The sequence below is a fragment of the Ascaphus truei genome, unplaced genomic scaffold (genome assembly GCF_040206685.1).
Source record: "Ascaphus truei isolate aAscTru1 unplaced genomic scaffold, aAscTru1.hap1 HAP1_SCAFFOLD_97, whole genome shotgun sequence".
NCBI classification, from domain to species: Eukaryota; Metazoa; Chordata; class Amphibia; order Anura; family Ascaphidae; genus Ascaphus; species Ascaphus truei.
In genome coordinates this window covers 951704-967137 of record NW_027457309.1, presented here as the reverse complement: position 1 = coordinate 967137, position 15434 = coordinate 951704, and the positions used below count along the sequence as shown (strand labels likewise).

Here is a 15434-nt window from a genome sequence, read left to right as displayed (position 1 = left end):
AACAGCACTGCTTGTCACTTACATTTCAAGTGTGATTTTACCACAAAACTGTCTTTTCTATTTGCATACTGTTGATCTTTCCAAATGATTTCACATCTAATCTTCACATCCTATATCCTCATCACTCGATATTTGGTATCATCTTCTTTTTAACTTTTGATTCGTTTTTGTTTCAAAGCCTCCCTTTTTCAGTGATTACAGAGTTATAATGTAACAGTAAGTTTTGTCTTGAAAATGTGGATATCATTCTATGTTTACTAAGGCTTTCTAACAGATGTATTTTTATCAATATAGAATGTTACCTACTCCAAAATACTCTGTTTTAATAATATCAGAAAACACAAAATAAGAAGTACACAAAACAGATCAAATCTCTGTGAAAACAAAACACGTAACCTCACTAAAATGTAATCTTGAAAATACAGACATGGCAGCGGTGGGATTTGAACCCACGCCTCTTGCGAGACTGGAGCCTAAATCCAGCGCCTTAGACCGCTCGGCCACGCTACCAATAGCTGCTATCTAAGACATTTGAGGAGTGGAAAAAAATTATTGAGGCTCAATGGTTTTCATTATAAATGATATTGCCGATATATTTTATCTATGTGTACAATATATATATTTATATATATATATATACATTTAAATCTTCAAGAATATCTATTTAGAAGTGACATTCAAATCTTTGGCCATGATTGCAAACTTGGAGAAAAATGCTTTTTATCATGCACACAAAACTTTGCAAAAATGTGCTCACTGTATGTTCATTCTTCCATGAAAACTTTGGAATTTTTCAAATCTATGATTATTTTCAAAAGAATTTGGGCCATTTTATGCTTAACAAAATATTTTTCAAGCAAGCAAAATGATAAAAAAAGAACTCAAACTGTTGCGACACGATTTTCGAAACTTTGCGCATCTTTGTGCTTTTTACAAACTGCCACAAAATGTCCTGCTTTTTAAAACAGCACTGCTTGTCACTTACATTTCAAGTGTGATTTTACCACAAAACTGTCTTTTCTATTTGCATACTGTTGATCTTTCCAAATGATTTCACATCTAATCTTCACATACTATATCCTCATCACTCGATATTTGGTATCATCTTCTTTTTAACTTTTGATTCGTTTTTGTTTCAAAGCCTCCCTTTTTCAGTGATTACAGAGTTATAATGTAACAGTAAGTTTTGTCTTGAAAATGTGGATGTCATTCTATGTTTACTAAGGCTTTCTAACAGATGTATTTTTATCAATATAGAATGTTACCTACTCCAAATAACTCTGTTTTAATAATATCAGAAAACACAAAATAAGAAGTACACAAAAAAGATCAAATCTCTGTGAAAACAAAACACGTAACCTCACTAAAATGTAATCTTGAAAATACGCCTCTTGCGAGACTGGAGACCAAAATCAAGCACCTTTGACCGCTCGGCCACGCTACCAATAGCTGCTATCTAAGACAAACTGAGGAGTGGAAAAAAATTATTGAGGCTCAATGGTTTTCATTATAAATGATATTGCCGATATATTTTATCTATGTGTACAATATATATATATATACATTTAAATCTTCAAGAATATCTATTTAGAAATGACATTCAAATCTTTGGCCCATGATTGCAAACTTGGAGAAAAATGCCTTTTATCATGCACACAAAACTTTGCAAAAATGTGCTCACTGTATGTTCATTCTTCCATGAAAACTTTGGAATTTTTCAAATCTATGATTATTTTCAAAAGAATTTGGGCCATTTTATGCTTAACAAAATATTTTTCAAGCAAGCAAAATGATAAAAAAAGAACTCAAACTGTTGCGACAAGATTTTCGAAACTTTGCGCATCTTTGTGCTTTTTACAAACTGCCACAAAATGTCCTGCTTTTTAAAACAGCACTGCTTGTCACTTACATTTCAAGTGTGATTTTACCACAAAACTGTCTTTTCTATTTGCATACTGTTGATCTTTCCAAATGATTTCACATCTAATCTTCACATCCTATATCCTCATCACTCGATATTTGGTATCATCTTCTTTTTAACTTTTGATTCGTTTTTGTTTCAAAGCCTCCCTTTTTCAGTGATTACAGAGTTATAATGTAACAGTAAGTTTTGTCTTGAAAATGTGGATGTCATTCTATGTTTACTAAGGCTTTCTAACAGATGTATTTTTATCAATATAGAATGTTACCTACTCCAAATAACTCTGTTTTAATAATATCAGAAAACACAAAATAAGAAGTACACAAAACAGATCAAATCTCTGTGAAAACAAAACACGTAACCTCACTAAAATGTAATCTTGAAAATATGCCTCTTGCAAGACTGGAGACCAAAATCAAGCACCTTTGACCGCTCGGCCACGCTACCTATAGCTGCTATCTAAGACAAGCTGAGGAGTGGAAAAGAATTATTGAGGCTCAATGGTTTTCATTATAAATGATATTGCCGATATATTTTATCTATGTGTACAATATATATATATATATATATACATTTAAATATTCAAGAATATCTATTTAGAAGTGACATTCAAATCTTTGGCCCATGATTGCAAACTTGGAGATAAATGCCTTTTATCATGCACACAAAACTTTGCAAAAATGTGCTCACTGTATGTTCATTCTTCCATGAAAACTTTGGAATTTTTCAAATCTATGATTATTTTCAAAAGAATTTGGGCCATTTTATGCTTAACAAAATATTTTTCAAGCAAGCAAAATGATAAAAAAAGAACTCAAACTGTTGCGACACGATTTTCGAAACTTTGCGCATCTTTGTGCTTTTTACAAACTGCCACAAAATGTCCTGCTTTTTAAAACAGCACTGCTTGTCACTTACATTTCAAGTGTGATTTAACCACAAAACTGTCTTTTCTATTTGCATACTGTTGATCTTTCCAAATGATTTCACATCTAATCTTCACATACTATATCCTCATCACTCGATATTTGGTATCATCTTCTTTTTAACTTTTGATTCGTTTTTGTTTCAAAGCCTCCCTTTTTCAGTGATTACAGAGTTATAATGTAACAGTAAGTTTTGTCTTGAAAATGTGGATGTCATTCTATGTTTACTAAGGCTTTCTAACAGATGTATTTTTATCAATATAGAATGTTACCTACTCCAAATAACTCTGTTTTAATAATATCAGAAAACACAAAATAAGAAGTACACAAAACAGATCAAATCTCTGTGAAAACAAAACACGTAACCTCACTAAAATGTAATCTTGAAAATACAGACATGGCAGCGGTGGGATTTGAAGCCACGCCTCTTGCGAGACTGGAGCCTAAATCCAGCGCCTTAGACCGCTCGGCCACGCTACCAATAGCTGCTATCTAAGACATTTGAGGAGTGGAAAAAAATTATTGAGGCTCAATGGTTTTCATTATAAATGATATTGCCGATATATTTTATCTATGTGTACAATATATATATTTATATATATATATATATACATTTAAATCTTCAAGAATATCTATTTAGAAGGGACATTCAAATCTTTGGCCATGATTGCAAACTTGGAGAAAAATGCTTTTTATCATGCACACAAAACTTTGCAAAAATGTGCTCACTGTATGTTCATTCTTCCATGAAAACTTTGGAATTTTTCAAATCTATGATTATTTTCAAAAGAATTTGGGCCATTTTATGCTTAACAAAATATTTTTCAAGCAAGCAAAATGATAAAAAAAGAACTCAAACTGTTGCGACACGATTTTCGAAACTTTGCGCATCTTTGTGCTTTTTACAAACTGCCACAAAATGTCCTGCTTTTTAAAACAGCACTGCTTGTCACTTACATTTCAAGTGTGATTTTACCACAAAACTGTCTTTTCTATTTGCATACTGTTGATCTTTCCAAATGATTTCACATCTAATCTTCACATACTATATCCTCATCACTCGATATTTGGTATCATCTTCTTTTTAACTTTTGATTCGTTTTTGTTTCAAAGCCTCCCTTTTTCAGTGATTACAGAGTTATAATGTAACAGTAAGTTTTGTCTTGAAAATGTGGATGTCATTCTATGTTTACTAAGGCTTTCTAACAGATGTATTTTTATCAATATAGAATGTTACCTACTCCAAATAACTCTGTTTTAATAATATCAGAAAACACAAAATAAGAAGTACACAAAACAGATCAAATCTCTGTGAAAACAAAACACGTAACCTCACTAAAATGTAATCTTGAAAATACGCCTCTTTCGAGACTGGAGACCAAAATCAAGCACCTTTGACCGCTCGGCCACGCTACCAATAGCTGCTATATAAGACACACTGAGGAGTGGAAAAAAAATTATTGAGGCTCAATGGTTTTCATTATAAATGATATTGTCGATATATTTTATCTATGTGTACAATATATATATATATATACATTTAAATCTTCAAGAATATCTATTTAGAAGTGACATTCAAATCTTTGGCCCATGATTGCAAACTTGGAGAAAAATGCCTTTTCTCATGCACACAAAACTTTGCAAAAATGTGCTCACTGTATGTTCATTCTTCCATGAAAACTTTGGAATTTTTCAAATCTATGATTATTTTCAAAAGAATTTGGGCCATTTTATGCTTAACAAAATATTTTTCAAGCAAGCAAAATGATAAAAAAAGAACTCAAACTGTTGCGACAAGATTTTCGAAACTTTGCGCATCTTTGTGCTTTTTACAAACTGCCACAAAATGTCCTGCTTTTTAAAACAGCACTGCTTGTCACTTACATTTCAAGTGTGATTTTACCACAAAACTGTCTTTTCTATTTGCATACTGTTGATCTTTCCAAATGATTTCACATCTAATCTTCACATACTATATCCTCATCACTCGATATTTGGTATCATCTTCTTTTTAACTTTTGATTCGTTTTTGTTTCAAAGCCTCCCTTTTTCAGTGATTACAGAGTTATAATGTAACAGTAAGTTTTGTCTTGAAAATGTGGATGTCATTCTATGTTTACTAAGGCTTTCTAACAGATGTATTTTTATCAATATAGAATGTTACCTACTCCAAATAACTCTGTTTTAATAATATCAGAAAACACAAAATAAGAAGTACACAAAACAGATCAAATCTCTGTGAAAACAAAACACGTAACCTCACTAAAATGTAATCTTGAAAATACGCCTCTTTCGAGACTGGAGACCAAAATCAAGCACCTTTGACCGCTCGGCCACGCTACCAATAGCTGCTATCTAAGACAAACTGAGGAGTGGAAAAAAAATTATTGAGGCTCAATGGTTTTCATTATAAATGATATTGTCGATATATTTTATCTATGTGTACAATATATATATATATATATATATATATACATTTAAATCTTCAAGAATATCTATTTAGAAGTGACATTCAAATCTTTGGCCCATGATTGCAAACTTGGAGAAAAATGCCTTTTATCATGCACACAAAACTTTGCAAAAATGTGCTCACTGTATGTTCATTCTTCCATGAAAACTTTGGAATTTTTCAAATCTATGATTATTTTCAAAAGAATTTGGGCCATTTTATGCTTAACAAAATATTTTTCAAGCAAGCAAAATGATAAAAAAAGAACTCAAACTGTTGCGACAAGATTTTCGAAACTTTGCGCATCTTTGTGCTTTTTACAAACTGCCACAAAATGTCCTGCTTTTTAAAACAGCACTGCTTGTCACTTACATTTCAAGTGTGATTTTACCACAAAACTGTCTTTTCTATTTGCATACTGTTGATCTTTCCAAATGATTTCACATCTAATCTTCACATCCTATATCCTCATCACTCGATATTTGGTATCATCTTCTTTTTAACTTTTGATTCGTTTTTGTTTCAAAGCCTCCCTTTTTCAGTGATTACAGAGTTATAATGTAACAGTAAGTTTTGTCTTGAAAATGTGGATATCATTCTATGTTTACTAAGGCTTTCTAACAGATGTATTTTTATCAATATAGAATGTTACCTACTCCAAAATACTCTGTTTTAATAATATCAGAAAACACAAAATAAGAAGTACACAAAACAGATCAAATCTCTGTGAAAACAAAACACGTAACCTCACTAAAATGTAATCTTGAAAATACAGACATGGCAGCGGTGGGATTTGAACCCACGCCTCTTGCGAGACTGGAGTCTAAATCCAGCGCCTTAGACCGCTCGGCCACGCTACCAATAGCTGCTATTTAAGACAAACTGAGGAGTGGAAAAAAATTATTGGGGCTCAATGGTTTTCATTATAAATGATATTGCCGATATATTTTATCTATGTGTACAATATATATATATATATATATACATTTAAATCTTCAAGAATATCTATTTAGAAGTGACATTCAAATCTTTGGCCCATGATTGCATACTTGGAGAAAAATGCCTTTTATCATGCACACAAAACTTTGCAAAAATGTGCTCACTGTATGTTCATTCTTCCATGAAAACTTTGGAATTTTTCAAATCTATGATTATTTTCAAAAGAATTTGGGCCATTTTATGCTTAACAAAATATTTTTCACGCAAGCAAAATGATAAAAAAAGAACTCAAACTGTTGCGACAAGATTTTTGAAACTTTGCGCATCTTTGTGCTTTTTACAAACTGCCACAAAATGTCCTGCTTTTTAAAACAGCACTGCTTGTCACTTACATTTCAAGTGTAATTTTACCACAAAACTGTCTTTTCTATTTGCATACTGTTGATCTTTCCAAATGATTTCACATCTAATCTTCACATCCTATATCCTCATCACTCGATATTTGGTATCATCTTCTTTTTAACTTTTGATTCGTTATTGTTTCAAAGCCTCCCTTTTTCAGTGATTACAGAGTTATAATGTAACAGTAAGTTTTGTCTTGAAAATGTGGATGTCATTCTATGTTTACTAAGGATTTCTAACAGATGTATTTTTATCAATATAGAATGTTACCTACTCCAAAATACTCTGTTTTAATAATATCAGAAAACACAAAATAAGAAATACACAAAACAGATCAAATCTCTGTGAAAACAAAACACGTAACCTCACTAAAATGTAATCTTGAAAATACGCCTCTTGCGAGACTGGAGACCAAAATCAAGCACCTTTTACCGCTCGGCCACGCTACCAATAGCTGCTATCTAAGACAAACTGAGGAGTGGAAAAAAATTATTGAGGCTCAATGGTTTTCATTATAAATGATATTGCCGATATATTTTATCTATGTGTACAATATATATATTTATATATATATATACATTTAAATCTTCAAGAATATCTATTTAGAAGTGACATTCAAATCTTTGGCCCATGATTGCAAACTTGGAGAAAAATGCCTTTTATCATGCACACAAAACTTTGCAAAAATGTGCTCACTGTATGTTCATTCTTCCATGAAAACTTTGGAATTTTTCAAATCTATGATTATTTTCAAAAGAATTTGGGCCATTTTATGCTTAACAAAATATTTTTCAAGCAAGCAAAATGATAAAAAAAGAACTCAAACTGTTGCGACACGATTTTCGAAACTTTGCGCATCTTTGTGCTTTTTACAAGCTGCCACAAAATGTCCTGCTTTTTAAAACAGCACTGCTTGTCACTTACATTTCAAGTGTGATTTTACCACAAAACTGTCTTTTCTATTTGCATACTGTTGATCTTTCCAAATGATTTCACATCTAATCTTCACATACTATATCCTCATCACTCGATATTTGGTATCATCTTCTTTTTAACTTTTGATTCGTTTTTGTTTCAAAGCCTCACTTTTTCAGTGATTACAGAGTTATAATGTAACAGTAAGTTTTGTCTTGAAAATGTGGATGTCATTCTATGTTTACTAAGGCTTTCTAACAGATGTATTTTTATCAATATAGAATGTTACCTACTCCAAATAACTCTGTTTTAATAATATCAGAAAACACAAAATAAGAAGTACACAAAACAGATCAAATCTCTGTGAAAACAAAACACGTAACCTCACTAAAATGTAATCTTGAAAATACGCCTCTTGCGAGACTGGAGACCAAAATCAAGCACCTTTGACCGCTCGGCCACGCTACCAATAGCTGCTATCTAAGACAAACTGAGGAGTGGAAAAAAATTATTGAGGCTCAATGGTTTTCATTATAAATGATATTGCCGATATATTTTATCTATGTTTACAATATATATATATATATATATATATATACATTTAAATCTTCAAGAATATCTATTTAGAAGTGACATTCAAATCTTTGGCCCATGATTGCAAACTTGGAGAAAAATGCCTTTTATCATGCACACAAAACTTTGCAAAAATGTGCTCACTGTATGTTCATTCTTCCATGAAAACTTTGGAATTTTTCAAATCTATGATTATTTTCAAAAGAATTTGGGCCATTTTATGCTTAACAAAATATTTTTCAAGCAAGCAAAATGATAAAAAAAAGAACTCAAACTGTTGCGACAAGATTTTCGAAACTTTGCGCATCTTTGTGCTTTTTACAATCTGCCACAAAATGTCCTGCTTTTTAAAACAGCACTGCTTGTCACTTACATTTCAAGTGTGATTTTACCACAAAACTGTCTTTTCTATTTGCATACTGTTGATCTTTCCAAATGATTTCACATCTAATTTTCACATCCTATATCCACATCACTCGATATTTGGTATCATCTTCTTTTTAACTTTTGATTCGTTTTTGTTTCAAAGCCTCCCTTTTTCAGTGATTACAGAGTTATAATGTAACAGTAAGTTTTGTCTTGAAAATGTGGATGTCATTCTATGTTTACTAAGGCTTTCTAACAGATGTATTTTTATCAATATAGAATGTTACCTACTCCAAATAACTCTGTTTTAATAATATCAGAAAACACAAAATAAGAAGTACACAAAACAGATCAAATCTCTGTGAAAACAAAACACGTAACCTCACTAAAATGTAATCTTGAAAATACGCCTCTTTCGAGACTGGAGACCAAAATCAAGCACCTTTGACCGCTCGGCCACGCTACCAATAGCTGCTATCTAAGACAAACTGAGGAGTGGAAAAAAAATTATTGAGGCTCAATGGTTTTCATTATAAATGATATTGCCGATATATTTTATCTATGTGTACAATATATATATATATATATACATTTAAATCTTCAAGAATATCTATTTAGAAGTGACATTCAAATCTTTGGCCCATGATTGCATACTTGGAGAAAAATGCCTTTTATCATGCACACAAAACTTTGCAAAAATGTGCTCACTGTATGTTCATTCTTCCATGAAAACTTTGGAATTTTTCAAATCTATGATTATTTTCAAAAGAATTTGGGCCATTTTATGCTTAACAAAATATTTTTCACGCAAGCAAAATGATAAAAAAAGAACTCAAACTGTTGCGACAAGATTTTCGAAACTTTGCGCATCTTTGTGCTTTTTACAAACTGCCACAAAATGTCCTGCTTTTTAAAACAGCACTGCTTGTCACTTACATTTCATGTGTGATTTTACCACAAAACTGTCTTTTCTATTTGCATACTGTTGATCTTTCCAAATGATTTCACATCTAATCTTCACATCCTATATCCTCATCACTCGATATTTGGTATCATCTTCTTTTTAACTTTTGATTCGTTTTTGTTTCAAAGCCTCCCTTTTTCAGTGATTACAGAGTTATAATGTAACAGTAAGTTTTGTCTTGAAAATGTGGATGTCATTCTATGTTTACTAAGGCTTTCTAACAGATGTATTTTTATCAATATAGAATGTTACCTACTCCAAAATACTCTGTTTTAATAATATCAGAAAACACAAAATAAGAAGTACACAAAACAGATCAAATCTCTGTGAAAACAAAACACGTAACCTCACTAAAATGTAATCTTGAAAATACGCCTCTTGCGAGACTGGAGACCAAAATCAAGCACCTTTGACCGCTCGGCCACGCTACCAATAGCTGCTATCTAAGACAAACTGAGGAGTGGAAAAAAATTATTGAGGCTCAATGGTTTTCATTATAAATGATATTGCCGATATATTTTATCTATGTGTACAATATATATATTTATATATATATATACATTTAAATCTTCAAGAATATCTATTTAGAAGTGACATTCAAATCTTTGGCCCATGATTGCAAACTTGGAGAAAAATGCCTTTTATCATGCACACAAAACTTTGCAAAAATGTGCTCACTGTATGTTCATTCTTCCATGAAAACTTTGGAATTTTTCAAATCTATGATTATTTTCAAAAGAATTTGGGCCATTTTATGCTTAACAAAATATTTTTCAAGCAAGCAAAATGATAAAAAAAGAACTCAAACTGTTGCGACACGATTTTCGAAACTTTGCGCATCTTTGTGCTTTTTACAAACTGCCACAAAATGTCCTGCTTTTTAAAACAGCACTGCTTGTCACTTACATTTCAAGTGTGATTTTACCACAAAACTGTCTTTTCTATTTGCATACTGTTGATCTTTCCAAATGATTTCACATCTAATCTTCACATACTATATCCTCATCACTCGATATTTGGTATCATCTTCTTTTTAACTTTTGATTCGTTTTTGTTTCAAAGCCTCCCTTTTTCAGTGATTACAGAGTTATAATGTAACAGTAAGTTTTGTCTTGAAAATGTGGATGTCATTCTATGTTTACTAAGGCTTTCTAACAGATGTATTTTTATCAATATAGAATGTTACCTACTCCAAATAACTCTGTTTTAATAATATCAGAAAACACAAAATAAGAAGTACACAAAACAGATCAAATCTCTGTGAAAACAAAACACGTAACCTCACTAAAATGTAATCTTGAAAATACGCCTCTTGCAAGACTGGAGACCAAAATCAAGCACCTTTGACCGCTCGGCCACGCTACCTATAGCTGCTATCTATGACAAACTGAGGAGTGGAAAAGAATTATTGAGGCTCAATGGTTTTCATTATAAATGATATTGCCGATATATTTTATCTATGTGTACAATATATATATATATATATATACATTTAAATATTCAAGAATATCTATTTAGAAGTGACATTCAAATCTTTGGCCCATGATTGCAAACTTGGAGATAAATGCCTTTTATCATGCACACAAAACTTTGCAAAAATGTGCTCACTGTATGTTCATTCTTCCATGAAAACTTTGGAATTTTTCAAATCTATGATTATTTTCAAAAGAATTTGGGCCATTTTATGCTTAACAAAATATTTTTCAAGCAAGCAAAATGATAAAAAAAGAACTCAAACTGTTGCGACACGATTTTCGAAACTTTGCGCATCTTTGTGCTTTTTACAAACTGCCACAAAATGTCCTGCTTTTTAAAACAGCACTGCTTGTCACTTACATTTCAAGTGTGATTTTACCACAAAACTGTCTTTTCTATTTGCATACTGTTGATCTTTCCAAATGATTTCACATCTAATCTTCACATCCTATATCCTCATCACTCGATATTTGGTATCATCTTCTTTTTAACTTTTGATTCGTTTTTGTTTCAAAGCCTCGCTTTTTCAGTGATTACAGAGTTATAATGTAACAGTAAGTTTTGTCTTGAAAATGTGGATGTCATTCTATGTTTACTAAGGCTTTCTAACAGATGTATTTTTATCAATATAGAATGTTACCTACTCCAAATAACTCTGTTTTAATAATATCAGAAAACACAAAATAAGAAGTACACAAAACAGATCAAATCTCTGTGAAAACAAAACACGTAACCTCACTAAAATGTAATCTTGAAAATACGCCTCTTGCAAGACTGGAGACCAAAATCAAGCACCTTTGACCGCTCGGCCACGCTACCTATAGCTGCTATCTATGACAAACTGAGGAGTGGAAAAGAATTATTGAGGCTCAATGGTTTTCATTATAAATGATATTGCCGATATATTTTATCTATGTGTACAATATATATATATATATATACATTTAAATATTCAAGAATATCTATTTAGAAGTGACATTCAAATCTTTGGCCCATGATTGCAAACTTGGAGATAAATGCCTTTTATCATGCACACAAAACTTTGCAAAAATGTGCTCACTGTATGTTCATTCTTCCATGAAAACTTTGGAATTTTTCAAATCTATGATTATTTTCAAAAGAATTTGGGCCATTTTATGCTTAACAAAATATTTTTCAAGCAAGCAAAATGATAAAAAAAGAACTCAAACTGTTGCGACACGATTTTCGAAACTTTGCGCATCTTTGTGCTTTTTACAAACTGCCACAAAATGTCCTGCTTTTTAAAACAGCACTGCTTGTCACTTACATTTCAAGTGTGATTTTACCACAAAACTGTCTTTTCTATTTGCATACTGTTGATCTTTCCAAATGATTTCACATCTAATCTTCACATACTATATCCTCATCACTCGATATTTGGTATCATCTTCTTTTTAACTTTTGATTCGTTTTTGTTTCAAAGCCTCCCTTTTTCAGTGATTACAGAGTTATAATGTAACAGTAAGTTTTGTCTTGAAAATGTGGATGTCATTCTATGTTTACTAAGGCTTTCTAACAGATGTATTTTTATCAATATAGAATGTTACCTACTCCAAATAACTCTGTTTTAATAATATCAGAAAACACAAAATAAGAAGTACACAAAACAGATGAAATCTCTGTGAAAACAAAACACGTAACCTCACTAAAATGTAATCTTGAAAATACAGAATTGGCAGCGGTGGGATTTGAACCCACGCCTCTTGAGAGACTGGAGCCTAAATCCAGCGCCTTAGACCGCTCGGCCACGCTACCAATAGCTGCTATTTAAGACAAACTGAGGAGTGGAAAAAAATTATTGGGGCTCAATGGTTTTCATTATAAATGATATTGCCGATATATTTTATCTATGTGTACAATATATATATATATATATATACATTTAAATCTTCAAGAATATCTATTTAGAAGTGACATTCAAATCTTTGGCACATGATTGCAAACTTGGAGAAAAATGCCTTTTATCATGCACACAAAACTTTGCAAAAATGTGCTCACTGTAAATCATTCTTCCATGAAAACTTTGGAATTTTTCAAATCTATGATTATTTTCAAAAGAATTTGGGCCATTTTATGCTTAACAAAATATTTTTCAAGCAAGCAAAATGATAAAAAAAGAACTCAAACTGTTGCGACACGATTTTCGAAACTTTGCGCATCTTTGTGCTTTTTACAAACTGCCACAAAATGTCCTGCTTTTTAAAACAGCACTGCTTGTCACTTACATTTCAAGTGTGATTTTACCACAAAACTGTCTTTTCTATTTGCATACTGTTGATCTTTCCAAATGATTTCACATCTAATCTTCACATACTATATCCTCATCACTCGATATTTGGTATCATCTTCTTTTTAACTTTTGATTCGTTTTTGTTTCAAAGCCTCCCTTTTTCAGTGATTACAGAGTTATAATGCAACAGTAAGTTTTGTCTTGAAAATGTGGATGTCATTCTATGTTTACTAAGGCTTTCTAACAGATGTATTTTTATCAATATAGAATGTTACCTACTCCAAATAACTCTGTTTTAATAATATCAGAAAACACAAAATAAGAAGTACACAAAACAGATCAAATCTCTGTGAAAACAAAACACGTAACCTCACTAAAATATAATCTTGAAAATACGCCTCTTGCGAGACTGGAGACCAAAATCAAGCACCTTTGACCGCTCGGCCACGCTACCAATAGCTGCTATCTAAGACAAACTGAGGAGTGGAAAAAAATTATTGAGGCTCAATGGTTTTCATTATAAATGATATTGCCGATATATTTTATCTATGTGTACAATATATATATATATATATACATTTAAATCTTCAAGAATATCTATTTAGAAGTGACATTCAAATCTTTGGCCCATGATTGCAAACTTGGAGAAAAATGCCTTTTATCATGCACACAAAACTTTGCAAAAATGTGCTCACTGTATGTTCATTCTTCCATGAAAACTTTGGAATTTTTCAAATCTATGATTATTTTCAAAAGAATTTGGGCCATTTTATGCTTAACAAAATATTTTTCAAGCAAGCAAAATGATAAAAAAAGAACTCAAACTGTTGCGACAAGATTTTTGAAACTTTGCGCATCTTTGTGCTTTTTACAAACTGCCACAAAATGTCCTGCTTTTTAAAACAGCACTGCTTGTCACTTACATTTCAAGTGTGATTTTACCACAAAACTGTCTTTTCTATTTGCATACTGTTGATCTTTCCAAATGATTTCACATCTAATCTTCACATCCTATATCCTCATCACTCGATATTTGGTATCATCTTCTTTTTAACTTTTGATTCGTTTTTGTTTCAAAGCCTCCCTTTTTCAGTGATTACAGAGTTATAATGTAACAGTAAGTTTTGTCTTGAAAATGTGGATGTCATTCTATGTTTACTAAGGCTTTCTAACAGATGTATTTTTATCAATATAGAATGTTACCTACTCCAAATAACTCTGTTTTAATAATATCAGAAAACACAAAATAAGAAGTACACAAAACAGATGAAATCTCTGTGAAAACAAAACACGTAACCTCACTAAAATGTAATCTTGAAAATACAGAATTGGCAGCGGTGGGATTTGAACCCACGCCTCTTGCGAGACTGGAGCCTAAATCCAGCGCCTTAGACCGCTCGGCCACGCTACCAATAGCTGCTATTTAAGACAAACTGAGGAGTGGAAAAAAATTATTGGGGCTCAATGGTTTTCATTATAAATGATATTGCCGATATATTTTATCTATGTGTACAATATATATATATATATATATACATTTAAATCTTCAAGAATATCTATTTAGAAGTGACATTCAAATCTTTGGCACATGATTGCAAACTTGGAGAAAAATGCCTTTTATCATGCACACAAAACTTTGCAAAAATGTGCTCACTGTAAATCATTCTTCCATGAAAACTTTGGAATTTTTCAAATCTATGATTATTTTCAAAAGAATTTGGGCCATTTTATGCTTAACAAAATATTTTTCAAGCAAGCAAAATGATAAAAAAAGAACTCAAACTGTTGCGACACGATTTTCGAAACTTTGCGCATCTTTGTGCTTTTTACAAACTGCCACAAAATGTCCTGCTTTTTAAAACAGCACTGCTTGTCACTTACATTTCAAGTGTGATTTTACCACAAAACTGTCTTTTCTATTTGCATACTGTTGATCTTTCCAAATGATTTCACATCTAATCTTCACATACTATATCCTCATCACTCGATATTTGGTATCATCTTCTTTTTAACTTTTGATTCGTTTTTGTTTCAAAGCCTCCCTTTTTCAGTGATTACAGAGTTATAATGCAACAGTAAGTTTTGTCTTGAAAATGTGGATGTCATTCTATGTTTACTAAGGCTTTCTAACAGATGTATTTTTATCAATATAGAATGTTACCTACTCCAAATAACTCTGTTTTAATAATATCAGAAAACACAAAATAAGAAGTACACAAAACAGATCAAATCTCTGTGAAAACAAAACACGT

General features: G+C 31.6%; 5 non-coding genes across 5 annotated transcripts; all 5 read right to left on the bottom strand.

The window, feature by feature from the left end:
• Positions 1-428: 428 nt before the first annotated feature.
• On the bottom strand, positions 429-510 carry TRNAL-UAG (transfer RNA leucine (anticodon UAG)). The gene has a single exon. It is a non-coding gene; the product is annotated as a tRNA-Leu (tRNA).
• A 2735-nt stretch (positions 511-3245) lies between these two features.
• TRNAL-UAG (transfer RNA leucine (anticodon UAG)) lies at positions 3246-3327 on the bottom strand. The gene has a single exon. It is a non-coding gene; the product is annotated as a tRNA-Leu (tRNA).
• A 2747-nt stretch (positions 3328-6074) lies between these two features.
• Positions 6075-6156, bottom strand: TRNAL-UAG (transfer RNA leucine (anticodon UAG)). The gene has a single exon. It is a non-coding gene; the product is annotated as a tRNA-Leu (tRNA).
• A 6469-nt stretch (positions 6157-12625) lies between these two features.
• On the bottom strand, positions 12626-12707 carry TRNAL-UAG (transfer RNA leucine (anticodon UAG)). Its single transcript has one exon. It is a non-coding gene; the product is annotated as a tRNA-Leu (tRNA).
• Positions 12708-14511: 1804 nt separating this feature from the next.
• TRNAL-UAG (transfer RNA leucine (anticodon UAG)) lies at positions 14512-14593 on the bottom strand. The gene has a single exon. It is a non-coding gene; the product is annotated as a tRNA-Leu (tRNA).
• Positions 14594-15434: the final 841 nt, after the last annotated feature.